Source organism: Paroedura picta, chromosome 2, assembly GCF_049243985.1.
Source record: "Paroedura picta isolate Pp20150507F chromosome 2, Ppicta_v3.0, whole genome shotgun sequence".
In the NCBI taxonomy this organism is placed as follows: domain Eukaryota; kingdom Metazoa; phylum Chordata; class Lepidosauria; order Squamata; family Gekkonidae; genus Paroedura; species Paroedura picta.
The window spans coordinates 39821395-39835199 of NC_135370.1; the positions used below are offsets into that span (position 1 = coordinate 39821395).

At 47.6% G+C, this 13805-nt stretch overlaps 1 protein-coding gene and 1 long non-coding RNA gene across 2 annotated transcripts in view; one reads left to right on the forward strand and one right to left on the reverse strand.

The window, feature by feature from the left end:
- The window catches only part of CSRNP3 (cysteine and serine rich nuclear protein 3), a 132922-nt gene extending 123239 nt beyond the window's left edge, over positions 1-9683 (reverse strand). Inside the window, exons 1-2 of the mRNA XM_077319852.1 lie at positions 9574-9683; positions 6667-6786 (exon numbers count right to left, since the gene is read on the reverse strand). The gene's annotated coding sequence lies outside the window, so the exon portion shown is untranslated. The remainder of the gene's footprint in view (positions 1-6666; positions 6787-9573) is intronic.
- LOC143829282 (uncharacterized) overlaps positions 1-13805 on the forward strand; it is a 63671-nt gene that overhangs the window by 3697 nt on the left and 46169 nt on the right. The gene's annotated exons all lie outside the window — the stretch shown is intronic.

Sequence of the window (13805 nt, forward strand, 5' to 3'; positions counted from 1 at the left end):
CACAGGGCGTCTGTTGTGGGGAGAGGAAAGGGGAGGCCAGTTTGAGACTCCTTTGGGTAGTGAAAAGCGGGGTATATAAACTAACACTTATTGTATTATTATTATTATTATTATTATTATTATTATTATTATTATTATTATTATTATTATTATTATTATTATTATTCGGAGGGGAATCAGATCTTCCTCCAGCACTGGCCTCAACCATAGGCCTGGAGGCCTTGTGGAAATCCGTCAGCTCCAATCGCGCCTGCAGCTCTCCCAGGACCTCATTCCACCAGGTAGGGGCCAGGACCAAAAATCCTGGCCCTGATTGAGGCCAAGCGTATTTCCCTGGGGCTGGGAATGACCAACAAGTTGGTACCCACAAAGGGCAAAGCCTCTGGCTTTGAATGGCAAAAGCTATGTGCCTTTCAGTGTGTGGATTGGCACACAAAAGTGAGTCACAGCTCTCTCACAGGTGCGTCAGGAAGCCAAGAGGGAGGAGGAGGAAGAACAAAGTGAGCTGGAAAGGGAGGCTGGGGGCTCAATGGCAAATATTGGTTTGCCTCTGCATATTGTGCAAAATGGCCAAGAAACACTATCCATTGCAAGTCAGTAATACTATATACCTGTAGCCCCCCAACCCCCAAGCCGGAGACCGGTACTGGTCCGTGGATCAGTCGGTATTGGGCTGCAGCTCCTCCTCGTCCTCCTCCCCGGCTGCTGCCTCGGGGGCTGCCCTGCCACTCTGCCACCGGCTCACCTTTGGTGCTCTCCAGTGGCCGCCATGGCTGGGGCTCCCTCTCGGCGTGGCAACTGCTGCTGGCAGCACCCCCCCCAGCAGGCGGCGGGAAGTCAGGGGCGCTGGCAGGAAAGCAAGTGGAGCAGGGGCTCAGGCAGTGCTGACATCCCTCGGCAAAAGACTACCCCCCCCCCCGGGCCTCAGTAAAAATGTCAAGCGTAGACCGGTCCCCAGTGATAAATAGTTGGGGACCACTGCTATATACTACAGATTTCAGGAGGGTAGCCATGTGGGTCAGAAGCAGCAGAACAAAGTTGAAGTCCATTGGTACCTTTAAGGCTAAGAAGGTAAAGGTAAAGGTATCCCCTGTGCAAGCACTGAGTCATGTCTGACCCTTGGGGTGACGCCCTCCAGCGTTTTCATGGCAGACTCAGTACGGGGTGGTTTGCCAGTGCCTTCCCCAGTCATTACCATTTTACCCCCCAGCAAGCTGGGTACTCATTTTACCGACCTCGGAAGGATGGAAGGCTGAGTCGACCTTCAGCCGGCTGCTGGGATTGAACTCCCAGCCTCATGGGCAAAGCTTTCAGATGGCTGCCTTACCACTCTGCGCCACAAGAGGCTCTTAGGCTAAGAAAGCAGGGGGTTATTGCTAGGAAGGCTTAGCTAGAGTTCAGATGCATAATTAACTAGGATAGTATAGCTGAGATATAACCTCAATCACATTTCATTCTGCATCTGAACTGTAGCTAAGCCATCCTGGCAATTAATGCCCCCCCCCACACACACACACACACAGCTCTTTCTCTACCTTAGTCATCCTCAACCAGGGTTTTGTGAAACTCTAGGATTTCTCAATGGCCCTGGAAGGGTTTCCCAAATGGGTGGGAGTTTATTTTCAATCTATTTTTTCAGATTTGTTAAACATTTGTTGAGTGAGAAGACCATATATGGCTGTCAGCCTGCCCCCCCCTCCCAAAATAGCCAGTGATAGGCCTGGAGGGGGTGGGAAGGGGAGGGGCCATGGGTGGGCATGTACACATTTATGGTTCCCAATCGTATTCTGCATGACCGTGCCACTTCCGGGGTTTCTCAGTGCCTGAAGAATGTTTCAGGGGTTTCTCAATGATAAAGGCTGCTCTATCTATATATTTGCCTAAGGAAAATCCCTCTCGATTACATCTGAAGAAGTGTGCTTGCACATGAAAGCTTATACTTGAATAAAACCTTCTTGGTCTTAACTGATGTGATATTCCTGTGCTTTGTGCTGCAGAGAGGGAAAGCAGTGTGGAGACATTTTTTTTTTACAAACAAGCCCAAAAACTAGTTTAGAGGTGGGTCCTGCTAAGGAAGTGCCCCACCTGTGTTAATTCAACCAGTGTCCTAGCTTTGTGGATAAGCCACAATTTCCAGGGTTAAGCCTCTCCCATTAAAATTTGGGGAATCTGAAATACTTAACGTGGCAGGGATGCACTATGCTTATTGAAGAGTGTTACAAGTTATGACATAACATGGTAATTACTGCGTGGGCACAAAACAAGACATATAAATAGCAATCCTGCGTTATTATTAGGAGTGCAGTACTGCTGTTGCTGGGCGGCCAGGATGACTATATAATTAGATCTGGAACCTGGGAGACAGAAAAGAATATGACATTCTCTCACTGTCCACTTTTTGCCCAGTACAGAAGCATGAAAAATCATCTGAGTTGCAGAAGTCAGGCCTGCCTGTAGGTGGCGCTGTATGAACTCTCTGGGTTACCTTCAGCAGTGTTTTCAGAGAGAGAGAAAGACCTCTTTGCAGGGCACGTCATCAAAGCGAGGGCTAGACATATAAATGGGACATTACCAAACAATAAACCTTCTGATCTGGCTGCTCCTTCGTAATTGGGCATCTCCTGCTGGATAGTGACGGTTCCCTCACACAGGCATTGGTAGAGATGGGTCAAAATCTTTCTTTCTTTTTCCCCAGAGAGACAGACAGCTTAGTGCAGGGGTAGTCAAACTGCGGCCCTCCAGATGTCCATGGACTACAATTCCCAGAAGCCCCTGCCAGCGTTTGCTGGCAGGGGCTTCTGGGAATTGTAGTCCATGGACATCTGGAGGGCCGCAGTTTGACTAACCCTGGCTTAGTGTAATGATTAAGAGTGGCAACCTCTAATCTGGAGAACTGTGTTTGAGTCCCCACTCCTCCAGTCCTGTTAGGGCTGTTTTCACAGAACAGTTCTGTCAGAGCTCTCTCAACCTCAGATCCCATTAAGCCCCACTTAAAAAAACTAAAACCAGTTTTCTCATGATTCCTTTGCTGCAGGGCAAGTGATGGAGCAATTTGGGCCTGCGCCCCAGGAGGTGAATTGCAATATGGAAATGGACAAAAAAACTCAACCCTTTAAAAATGCAAACCTGAACAATATCCATAGTGCAGAAACAGTCTCTGCTTTATACCCCTCAATCATACTGCTGCAAAATTGCTGTAAATTCTCCATCAAGGGCATAAAGCATTCTGCCACAAAGAACCCTACTGAAAAAGACTTACATATAGCCTACCACAGAGCACAACAGTCCCCTAAGGAAAATTCTAGTATTCAATGTGATCTGTTTGTGCAGCTGTCCTTCTGTTGCATGTTATTTTGCCTTCTATTATGAAAACTAAGAATATATGTTTATATTGGAGGTAGATGGGGGGGGGGGGAGTCAAGCCATTCACCAGTTTGCTGCTAGCTTCCAGAACTAGCTGAAGAGTTAAAGGAGACTTTGTGAAAGGAAAATGAACCATGCATATATTGTGACCAGAATCAGAAGTCTTACAGTTAATATGTAAACACATGCTGGCAGGTGCTCATGAGACTTGTAGTCCATGGACAGCTAGAGAGTCCCAGTCTGGCCACTCCTGCTCTATGGCATTACAACTCACATAGTGTCCTCCCTTCCCAAAACTCCACCCTCATCCCTGACCAAGGAAGCCCAATCCTGTCATGAGAAGCTAAACAAGACAGACCCTGGCTAGTATTTGGATGGAGAACTCCAAGGGACACTAGGGTGATGAAATCAGAGCCAGGTAATGGCAAATCACCTCTGAACACAGGCCGCCAGAAAATCCTAGGGTCTCCTGAGTTTATTACACACACCATCTTTAACCGCTCCTGCGGAGCGGATAAAATAATCGGTTAAGGGCACCTAAGGAAGGCCCTGTCCGTGATGAGGAAGGGTGCCGATAGGCCCCTTCCTCATGACTGGCAATCGGAGAGCGCGAAGCGCCTCCCGATCCGCCCCCCTTCCACCTTGCCCCCAACCAGCCAGCCGCCGCCATTCCCTCGCTGCCACTCCGCCCGGCCGGTTGCTGCCTCGCGGTGTGCCCTGCTGCGGCCAGCCGCCGTGCCGCCGCCGCCGCCTCCGACACGCCTGAAGACGCCCCACACTACCAGCACCGCCACGTGCCGCCACCCCCTGCGCCCACACCCGGACGCAGCCGACCCCACCGCTGCGCTGCCGCCCTCTGCCCCATGCGCCTACAGCATGATCGGCCTCACACCCTCCGGCCATGCTTCTGCCGACCCGCCCGGCCCCGCCGCTGATTGCCTCGCCGCCGACACCCACAGCCACTTTGGGGGTCGCCTGTGACCAGGTAGCCCACGCCGTGGGACGGTGGGGCCCAGCCTGAACCGCCCCTGCCCTGCCGCGCCCCGCCAGAATCCCCAGCCTCGCTAGCTCCCGCTGAATTAAGCCTGCAGCGGGCTTATTTACTAGTATACAACAAATAAATACTCCACCCTCCCTAGGCTCCACCTCAGATATCAAGGTTGGCAACACTAGCAGTGTCCTTCCTCCTTTGATAGATCAACATTTCCCCCCCTTACCAAGAAAAACGAAAATGCTCTGCTTGATTCTTTGCAGGTCAAAAATTCTGGTTCCCATAGAAACTGCCAAAAGCCAGTCATAACCTCCCAGTGTTACATTCCCAGTTACAAGGCTGGGAAATCATGCGTTGTCCCCCATTCTTACATCAGAAATGCCTGACTAACTTTCCAGGTGGAGGGAAATAAGGTCTTTGAGGGGAAGCATGTTTCTCTGGGCAGGATTTTCCAGCTATTTAAGTAGGCTGCTGGTTTTGTTATAGGAAAGACAGACTCCAGTGGTTGCAGGAAACCTGATTCATACCACCGACAATGCCCAGGGAAAGCCTTTTAGCTACATGACAAATGACTGCTGGAAAAATACAGGGCTTGCTTCTAATTTGGCAACAGATCCTGAGGTGGCACAAGCCCTGTAAGTTGAACTTTCGACAATCTTTCACTGACTAGCTCACATTACTGTCCTGCCAGACAATTGCCAGCTGCCTGAAGGAACAGCATCCTGTCCTTTAACAGGAGTTTAGTGGGATATTATTTACCAGATGTTATCTACCTCCACGCCATTAAAAGCTTGAGCTTCCTGGTTTCCTATTTCTGTTAAAGAGACTGGACATTTTTCTCCAGCAGTGTTGACACCCTAGCTTTTGAATACTATTTTTGTCCCCAAACCCTGGGACACGTCAAAGGCACCAAAGGAAAAAAGAAACCGATCCAAGACAGGACAGTCCTTGCCCGTCTTCATCACAGGAAGAAGAATAGAAGGCTAGAAAAGAGCCAAGACACTAAGGGTTAAATGAGGTGAGGAGGCACTAGGAGATTTAGGACTGGTGTTTTTAAAGCTGTCTTTCCCAGTGAGGACTAGCAGCTTGCCACGACCATATGCAGCTGCTACTTGTAAGGTTGCTAACTCTGGGTTGGAAAACACCTGGAGATTTCAGCCAAAGTGGAACAAAGTTCTCAGGGATTCCCTTTTGGCCAAGAAGTGATTTTAGCCAACCAAGGGAAAAAATCAACTTGAGGTGTTTTTTTTTTTGTTTGTTTAATGGTCTGGGGGCTATCCTCCTCCATAAGAAGTGATTTCAATAAAAAGAGGGACCTGCACCAGAGAAGAATGTCCTCAGCTGAGGCCTTTCTGCAATTCAGTCACTTAGAGCAGGGGTAGTCAACCTGTGGTCCTCCAGATGTTCACATACTACAATTCCCATGAGCCCCTGCCAGCAAACGCTGGCAGGGGCTCATGGGAATTGTAGTCTGTGAACATCTGGAGGACCACAGGTTGATTACCCCTGACCTAGAGCCTACAGGATCTTCTGAAAAGCTTCTCCCCTCCCACCCTTCCATCAGTTCTCTGTATATAAAACTAGTAATTAAGCCCGCTGTATGCCGAATACAGCGGGCGCTAGAAACTGACCTTGTCGGGCGGCGGCTCTCTGCCTAAGTAGTGGTCCCCAACCTTTCTGAGGCTGGGGACCGGCACGGGCCGCGCCCGGGCCGCGCCCGCGAGCCGCGCCCGGGCCGCGCCCGCGAGCCGCGCCCGGGCCGCGCCCGCGGGCCGCGCCCCGAGCCGCGCCCGGGCCGCGCCCGCGAGCCGCGCCCGGGCCGCGCCCGCGAGCCGCGCCCGCACATCGGGCCGCTTGCTGGCAGGGCCGCTGGTGGACTGTTTCTTCCTGGAACCGGGAGCGGCTGCGAGGACGGCGGAGACCATTGTAAGTTGGGGGCGAGGGGGTGGTGCGCGGGGGCTGCGGCCTGCGTGGGTTCCCTCGGGCGTCAGGCCAGGAGCAACTGCGAGCCGCGCTGCGCGCGGCTCGCAGTTGCTGGGGCTGGGAATCAGAGGGAGCAATCGGCAGGCGCTTCGCGCCTGCCGATTGTTCCCTCCGATTGTCTGTCATGAGGAAGGGTCCAATCCGGACCCTTCCTCATCCCGGACACATCCCGCCCCAGAACGCCTTACTCTTTTATTTAGTCCGTGGCGCCCGTGGCGCCACGGGCGGTGTTCAGATTAGGCCTATTTTAATGTTCCACCTTCCAAGCTTCTCCCCTCTCATCTGCAGGCAAAACTTTGTGTCTAAGAATCACCACATTTTCTCATTACCTGGTCTTCATTCACGCCAACACATTTTAGTTCTTCTGTCTTCTTCAGGTTCCTTCTCCTGCTGCCCACAATCCTGAAATGTTTTTTGTTCATTGGAAGGTTCGTGTTCCTTGAATTCCGCTGTAATTTTAAATGGTCCATTTCAATCCTATGACGCTTTTATCCATGGCTTTCCTTTTATGTGTAAGGTTGTACTTACATAACCCATGTCATTTTTGTTTAAATATTTTAATTAAACAGTTCAGGATTAAGGCCTTTTGGAGCCAAAGGTTACTGAGTATGGGCAGTGGGTTAAGTTGCTCACCTATTATTAGCTGCAGAAGCCCCCACCCCTCAGTCTGGCTTGCATCTAGGGATGCATGTCCACAGTTGGGAATGAGAGATCCCCTAGTTTTACATCTCATCTCTCGGTCCATTCCCCTGGATGAAATAGCTGTTTTAGAGGGTGGGCTCCATAACATTATACAACATTGAGATCCCTCCCTGCCTCAAACCCACTCCTGTCTCCACTCTCAAATCTCCAAGTATTTCCAAACCCAGAGCTGACAGCCGTATCATCATCTGTAGAGAGAAGGCCCATAACCGGACTGAGGGATAACTGCTAATTCCTTTGCAGGCCCCAGTGAGGAAAAGAACTCCAGAGCAGCAGAAACAGCAAGAACCATTGAAGAAGCAGATAAGAAGTCCTGCACTTTTATAAGTTAAAGTTTCAGCTTTCTCTTTTCCTGTGTTCCTAGGCATTGTTGGATTGGATCTGTTCTGAGTGCTGTTTCTGAAAGACACTGAAGATTCTGGTGGTTGGGACTTTTGGACTTGGCTTAGTACTGAATTTCTCCAGAGAAATAGAGCTGCAGAGTAACAGAGCATTTTGAAAGTATGCAGTTATTAGTTATCTTTGTGGATGAGGCACAGATCCAGTGATTTGAGGTTTAAAAGGGAGTAATCTTTACTGGGAAAATTATTTCCAAACATATATCATATTCATCTGCTTCAGTCTTCTTACTGAAGCAGAGTACAAAACTTAAGGAGTAGGCAGCATATTGTAAGCCTCTTGTGACTAGATAGTAGATGGCCTGGGGATCCCACTGGAGTTACTCCTAAGCAGCTACCTGGCCTCCTGCTTAGGAGTAACTCCAATGGTTGCTGATGAATAGCACTGGAAACAATGTTTATTTCATACTAGATTTTCTCACAGAGTCATTATACAAGGACTTGTTTGGTTTTGAATACTTTTACTTTCTCCATGTGCTTCTTTTTGTTTTGGCTTTGCTTTGTAGAGTGAACACTAGTATCACTTCATTGCTCAACATACTCCCATCCCCAAACTCCACCATTTCCTGGCTCTGTTCCCAAATCTGCCAATTTGGAGTTGCTTAAATTCAGTAGTGCCTCTTACATATGTATTGGCATTTTCCTAATGTTTGTTTAGAGCCTTCACTAGTGGAATGCCCTTTCCCTTTTGAGCTTGCCTGGGAATAGGTCCCCCCAAGCTACTAGCGGGGTATAGGGGGGCAGGGTTACCAGATCCAAATTGGAAAATTCCTGGAGAGAGGGGTGGAGACAGGGGGAGGAGGACAAGGACCCCTTTCAGGTACAATGCCATGGGGTCCGCCTTCCAACGCACCCATTTTCTGCAGGGAAACTGATCTCTGTAATTTGGATATTAGCGGTAATTCTGAGGGATCTCCAGGTCTCACCTGGAGGTTGGTATTCCCACCTGGCACACATGGTACTTTAGGTGCGAAGGCCAAAAGGCTCTGTTCATCCAGCCTTTTAATTAACAGGCTGATTTTTAAAACCATTTTTATAGCATGTTTTTAATGCAAAAACGCTTGCATTCATTTTGACCTGTTAAATTCGTTTTGACCTGTTTTTTTTTTTTTTTTTTACTTTTACGCTGCGGCTGAGTTTTTAATGCTGGGTTTTAATTAACAACTTTTAACATTTTATAATTTTATCATGTTTTTGTCCATAAGCCATCTGGAGATGAGGCATAAAAGTTTTCTTAATAAAGAAAGAAATGACTACATCCAGAGACAACCTCTTAATGCCGGTGCTTGGATAAATATCAGGAGAAGGCCTTAGCCATTACACCCTGTTTATGGCTCTTGAGGGCAAGTGATTGGCCACTGTGAAACAGGGTGCTGGTCTGACCAGTTAGACTCTTCCTATCTGCTTATCTGCATATTAGCAGAACACTAAGTGCCTTTTAGTAATGATTTCTAGCACCCAAATTGGGCTTCTTGGCCTTTGGTTCCATTATAAACTAACTTGCTTTGTGATCTGGTATCATATTTGGCACAATACATTTGGAGGACCATATATAGAATGGCTAGATCATAGAATCATACAGTTGGAAGGGACCTCATGGGTCATCTAGTCCAACCCCCCTGCACTATGCAGGACACTCACATCCCAATTGCTCATCTACTGTAACCCGCCACTCCCTTAAGCCTTCACAGAATCTGCCTCTGGGTCAGATGGCTATCCAGCCTCTGTTTAAAAATTTCCAAAGATGGAAAACTTAGATGTCTAAGGTGGAGGTTGCTGATTTTAATTTGGAATGAGTCCTGTATGGCAGGGGTAGTCAACCTGTGGTCCTCCATATGTCCATGGACTACAATTCCCATGAGCCCCTGCCAGCATTTGGGAATTGTAGTCCATGGACATCTGGAGGACCACAGGTTGACTACCCCTGCTGTATGGTACCAACAGGGTGTACTGATGGCAGACACTACTGCAGTCAGTCAGAAGTATTTTCTAGCCATTGTCAAAATATCATTTCAAAGTCCAGATACTGCTTAAACAACACTCACACCTACAAATATAAAAGAAAACCCAAAAACAGAAATCTAGAGCACAGGTCAGATTCAAGGGTAGGATTGCCAGCTCTAGGTTAAGACATACCTGGAGACTTGGGGTGGAGCTGCAAGTGGGCAGGATTTGGAGTAGTGGGCAGGATCCTTACTGAAGGATAATGCTATGGAATCCACCCTCCAAAACAGCCATTTCTCCAGGGGAACTGATCTCTTCAGTCTGGAGATGAGCTATAATTCCATGGAACCCCCAAGTTCCACCTGGGGACTGGCATCCTTAGGACTTCAATGCTGAATACAGCCTAGAAGGTCAGGAACTAACAGACACATTGCTTCCACATAGTTGGCTGCTTTTATCCCTCACGCTAAACACCTGCCAGCTGCCTCAGCCCTGCTCCTGCAAACACTCCTCCTCCTCATGGATGTGGAGCCAGTGCTATGCTGCCAACTGAGCAATGTGCTTTCTGTCTTGCCATTCTCTCCTTATCTTCCTCCTATGCTGTTCCTGAGGTGACAGGGGAGGTGAACTGGCAAGCAGATGACTCTGCTGCCGTCAGGGCTGAGAGGCTATTGTACTATTCCTTGGCAGTGGATTCATGTCTGGCTCTTCAGAGACTGTCTCCTCCTGCAGTGTCCCTGACTGTGGCTCTGAGTCTAGGTCCTCTTCCTCAGAGGAGACGGCATCACTGTGTTTTATTATATTTATATTTTTTGTTTGGCTAGAGCTGGTTGGCCCACGACACAGGGTGGGATTCAAACCTTCTCACTGGGTTGTTACTGAAGCAACCTCAAGATCAGGCCAAAACCAAAAAAATAATGTAATATGCCTTGCTTCTTTAATCTTTCGGAAATGTAAGGTGTCTGTGGTCTCTCCTATAGACAAATGCAGGTAGTTGAACAAGATCAGTAGTGGATGCTTTCCCTCCCATGAAGTCTTGATGTAATAATGACAGCCTTTCTCTAAGCACTGCGATGAATGACAGGCCTAGAGGGTAGTCATCGCCGTTGTCACTCAGCTGCTCAACTCTGTATGGTTGACTCTGCTTTTCTTCTTTACACAACATTTGGAATGCTGCATTCTTCCTAGGCCTTGAGCTGATGCAGGGTGGAGGGACTGCGATATACACAAACCAATCACTCTGTGGAGATAACCTTAATTTAGGCAAATAAAAAAATAAAGTATAACAAGCATGGAGCATAGATTGGAATTGTACAGCTGATCTCATCAGATCTCAGAGGCTAAGCAGGCTTGGTAGTTGGATGGGAGACCACCATGGAAGACTCTGCAGAGGAAGTCAATGGCAAAACACCTCTGCTCATCTCTTGCCTTGAAAACCCATGGGGACCACAGTTAAGTCAGCTTTGACTAGGGATACCAGGCCCCAGGAAGGACACGAGGATCCCCTGGATTTATAGCTCATCACAGGGCAACAAGTTCCTCTGCACATATAAGGGCAAAGTAAATGAGCAGGAAATTAGTAAACAGCATCATGAAGTTATCCCACAAATATGCAGCATACTATTGTGCTAGAAGAACAGAGTTATGAGTCCTTTGGGTTCAATTGCTTCGAATTTTGTTCTGCTACTTCAAACCAACATGGCTACTCACCTGAATCTCTCTCAAGGCATGTCTTTGGTGCAGTCTCTTCTCAGTGCCAATCAGCTTGATGGCTCTCCTGGATTTGCTGTCACTCCATTGTCCTCTATAGCCACAAACTCCAGTCTGCATTTCCTGCCTGTTCCTGGGTTAGTAATTTCAACTTTACGTTTTCCCACAAGCTTCAATGTAGTGTGAATACATATAGTTAGCAAATGGTTGGTTTCTTCCCGGAGAATACTGAGGGCCATTCTGCACCTCTAAAAACATAGAGTTAAGCAACCACAATTGCTTCACAATATAAAAAAAACACACCCCGCCATTTCTCACCTCCTTGCTCTCTCACTTTCTTCTCCTGATTTCTGACACTTCCAGGCGCTCCGCATGGCTGATTAAAATGGTTGTGGAAAGAGACTCGCAATACCGGCGAGTCTCCCCCTGCCTGTCAATCATGGCAGCCAGCCAATCAGCTTTCTCCTAGGTTTAAAGGGAAAGCAATCTTTTTTTTTTTTAAGTAAAACTATGCATAGTGCATAGTTTAATGCCAGCCCATTTTGGAAGTTTGACACTTGAAGATGAACAGAAGTAATTTTTTCCCAATTTTTTTTTTGGGGGGGGGCAGGTTGAGAGGCATGCTTTGTGTGCCAACTGGTGGATTGGATTTTTGTTTGTTCTGCCTCTATGGGTCCTCCTGGACCAATGCATATTCATTGGTCCAGGCAGCTTGCTCCAAAAAGAAAAAAGAAAAAGAAAAGCACCAGAGTGGGCAGTGCAGACGGAGATCACGCTACTTCTGGCCACATGGTTATGCACAGTTATCTCACTATTGGTTGATGGTTGCTCTCCTCCCCCACACACCATAGCTGGGGGAATCCAGTTAAACTGGAGGATGTGGCTGCTGAGATGCTGGATGCAGACATCGGCTGAAACGCCAAAAATATGGCGTCTGCAGGAGTTAAGTGTCACACTTTATTTTCAGGGTGCAGATATATAATGGATAATGTTGAAACCAACACCACAATCTAACAAGACTTGTACTGTTTTCTCCGCCAGAACCATTTGAGTGTTTTGGTGCCTTGCTTGGTTTTACTGTATTGCATATATATGACTTCATCAGCTAACCAAAGCACATATTCACATTCACTATCTATCACTCCTCATATTCTCCATATGCCCTCTAGATTTGGGCTTGTTATGTTTGGAGAGACGCTTGGATGCAAAAGTGGTTTCATTCATCATGGTTATGGCATTTCATTCTGTAAACTGAAATTTGGATGCTTGCCCTCACAGTATTTACACTGTTGCTGTATTTACTGGCTTTGGCTTTGTGTTTGGTTCCTTCCTCTCTCTTAGGGGTGCCAGCCTGCAGGTGGAACCTGGGCATCCACCAGAATTACAGCTCATCTTCAGGGAACAGAGATCAGTTCCCCAAAGAAAATAGCTGCTTAGAAAGAGGTCTATAGGGCATTAGACTCCATTGAAGTCCCTCGCCTCTCCAAATGCTGTCTTTTCCAGGCTCCACCCCCAAAGTCTTCAGGCTTTTCCTAACCCAGAGCTAGCAACCCTACTCTTCCCCTCTTGGACTCTATATGCTTCATTGTCTGTCCCTCCCGGTTTCTAGTTCTGTCTTTAGACAATCCAGCAACCCTGCGTATTTTCACACTTTTCTCAAAGGACAAATCAGATTCCTTCGACAATCTCTCTCATACCAGGACCCTGCTGGAGCTAGCACAGTTCCGCACGGCCCGTAAAAAGCGCTCTTCCACCAAGCCTTTGGTTGGGCCCAATTAAACAGATTACAACTATTGGGCCCCCCAGAACCTCCCCACATCAGATACACCCACTAGAAACATAATGAGGCATCATCAGTCCGAGTAATACTTACAATATGGTTATGTGGTCACATGGTTCACAGTTTGAATGTTTATAATGTTAGCATAAGTTACTGAGTTCAATTTCTTATCTTCCTGAGTATTGTACCACACGTTATAATGGAATCTAGGCTGGAAACCGCCCTGAGCCGCAAGGGAGGGTGGTATAAAAATGTAATGAATAGAATGTTTAAATATAATACTTGTGTGCCCTGAATTCCTCTGTCTGCTTTCTTATCAGTGAGTCTTCAATACCTAGTAGCAGCCAGCTATTTTCAGATTTTGCAAAAGGCATCAATACTTTTCCCCACTGTTTGATTTCAGATAGAATAGATCCCTTTCTACAATTTCATTCTTTGGGGAACGTTTGCACTCAATCTCTCACTTATTTCCCTTCCTTTTCCCCCAGTTTAGTATGAGAACAATTTAACTTTTACAACCTCATCTTTATCTGCCACGGCAACATCTACAGTACATTAAACTCCTTCTTCTAGGGCAGAGTCTGCGCTTACTTTGTTTATTCCATTGTCAATCCTGTTGAATTCAGATCGTTTTGAACTCGGGTCTTCCTCTTGCCTCCCCTCCCCATTGAAACAGAAAAGTGTTCTGCACGTGGTTAAGGTAGTTCTGAGGGGGGGGGGAGCCAAGCACAGCCTCTTTCTTTTCTTGAAGGGGTGGGGAGAGAGGATCCAAGAAGGCAGAGGAGGGAGAAAAAAATCCAAGACTGACAGAAGCTGAGAGAAATTAGGAGCTTCTCCTTTAAGACAAGCTTGTCACATGAGCAGCTTTGGCCAATCAGGGGTTCTCTACCACAGAGCAGAGCCCAGATTCAAAATAGCCTGCTTTCTCAATACG